Consider the following 2,690-nt stretch of genomic DNA (forward strand, 5'->3'; position numbering starts at 1 on the left):
GGGGGGGGGGGTTAGGATAGAAGAGAGACAGAGAGAGAGAGAGAGAAACAGAGAGAGAGACAGACAGACAGACAGAGATTGACAGACAGAGAGAAACAGAGAGAGAGAGAGAGAGACAGAGACAGAGACAGAGAGAGACAGAGACAGAGAGAGAGACAGAGACAGACAGAGAGAGAGAGAGAGAGAGAAACAGAGAGAGAGAGAGAGAGAGAGAGACAGAGAGAGAGAGAGAGAGAGAGAGAGAGAGAGAGAGAGAGAGAGAGAGAGAGAGAGAGAGAGAGAGAGAGAGACAGAGAGAGAGAGAGAGAGAGAGACAGAGAGAGAGAGAGAGACAGAGAGAGAGAGACAGAGAATGGAGAAAAAAAGCTGGAACAGAGACTTTTTTGATGCAATATTTCATTATTATATTATGCCTCTGTACTAGGCTTGTTACCTGGTTCACAAACTTCATTTCTAACTACTCTTAATGTTCAGGTGGTCTGTAGTATGTTTTTATGAAAAAAAAATCACTTATTTCTCTCTCTATTGATCTTCACCCAAGTATTTCCCACCACATTACCTCTGGTTTCTGCAGTTCCTCATTTTATATGTATATATATATATATATATATATATATTTCATGTGATGCACAATGCTCCACCACACCCTGCCCTTTTATATATTCTATTTCTTTTGAATAATAAGTTATACCCCCTCTCCCCCAGAATAGCATTTCAATCCCAGATTTCATCATACCAAATTTCAATGATATTCCTCAGTTTAAAATTTTCTCACTTGCTTGTGATGTAAATTTCATGCGTTTGTACATGCATATCCAAGCTCATCAATGGTAATTGTGACCATTTTCTTGGTTTACTATGCCAACAACTATTCTTTCTTCATTGTAACAATCTTAGTTTATCTGGCTTAGTGAATATATATGAATAATTTCTCCCTTTCCCATTCTTGTTTTTTTTTACTTTCACATTATACATTAGTCAGATTATAAAGACAGATTGTATCAGATGGAAGGAAAAATGGTAAATAGGACATAAAACCTATTCATCAAACAAGAAAAGGAAAAAGATCAGGTATTTTGCTTCCATCTGGATATAAACTCAGTTCTTTCTAGTTCTTTCTCTGGATGTACACATTTCTCTCCATCATGAGTCTTTTGGGATTGACTTATATCACTGCATTGCTGAGAAGAGTCCAGTCTATCAAAGTTGGTCACCACACATACGTTGTGTCTGTAATGGTGTAGAAATTTCTCCCGGTTCTACTCTTCTCACTCAGCACTAGTTCGTATAAGCCTCTCCAGGTAAATATGAAGACCATCTGCTCCTCGTTTCTTATAGCACAATAGTATTCCATAACATGCATATACCACAACTTGTTCATCCATTCCCCAATTGATGGGCACCCCCTTAATTTCCAATTCTTTGCCACCACAAAAAGAGCTGCTATAAACATTTTTGTACATATGGATTTTCCTCCCACTTCTATGATCTCTTTGGGATATAACCCTAGGAGTGGTATTGCTGGGTCAAAGGATATGAAATTATTTATAGCCCTTTGGGCATAATTCCAGATTGCTCTCCAAAAAGGCTGGATCAGTTCACAACTCCACCAGCAATGCATTAGTGTTCCAATTTGCCCACATCCTCTCCAGCATTTGTCATTTTCCTGTTTTGCCATCTTAGCCAATCTGACTGGTGAGATGTGGTACCTCAGGGTTGTTTTGATTTGCATTTCTCTAATCAATAGTGATTTAGACCATTTCTTCATGTGCTTATCCATTAGATTTATAATAAATATAGCAATGCATTCTTATCAGTCTTTATTAGATTTAATTCCATTCCTATTCAAGAATCTATCTTCCCAGAGCTAAGATGGCAGAGTAGGGTAGGAATTCACCGTAGATCTTCCAAATTCCCCTCATAACAACTTTAAAATAATACCTCAAAATGAATTCTGGAGCAGCAGACCAAACAAAGGATGGAATGAAATAATTTTCCAGCCCAAGACAACCTAGAAGGTCAACAGGAAAGGTTTTCTCATTGAGATGAGAGTAGAGTACAGTCTAGTGCATGTGGCCCAGGCAAGTTAGAATTAGACTGTGCTTTAGCAAGGCAGGAGAGGGGCTGCACACCCTGAAAAATCAATTCAGGCCTTGAAGGCAACTGAATCAGTAGCATCAACTTCTGGAGCTCTCAGTTCACAGATATTAAGGGGGATGGACAGCTGGTCAAAAGTATATTACAGGGGACACTTTTGGCACTGGGTGGAGGACTCTGTTGTATGACCCAAATGACAATCTACTCACAAATGCATGTTGCAGCCCGAAGGTGAGGAGGAACACAAACCCACTAGAGTGTGTGATAGAGGGGTGCAAACATTCTGGTCACAGGATAAGGGCAGAAAAGAGTACTTGTAGTCACCTCCAGATCAAAGGACAGGCCAGTAGAACAATTACTATACCTCTCCATAAATCATACCACTTTTGAAAAACTGAGAACTTACAGGTTCCTATTATTAACTGTGAAAACAGCAGCAAGAAAAAACTGAAACTCGGGATAGTGTCTCATACACCCCAGAAGCAGAGCCCAGTTTTAACATAAAATTAAAAGTCAAGAAGTAGTCTGGAAAAATGAGCTAAAGACCAAAACAAAACAGAAAGAAACCAATACAGAAAGTTACTATGGTAAAA

This window comes from Petaurus breviceps, unplaced genomic scaffold (assembly GCF_028583685.1).
Source record: "Petaurus breviceps papuanus isolate PSGF00001 unplaced genomic scaffold, PetGlider_PUasm1.0 90897, whole genome shotgun sequence".
Lineage (NCBI taxonomy): Eukaryota > Metazoa > Chordata > Mammalia > Diprotodontia > Petauridae > Petaurus > Petaurus breviceps.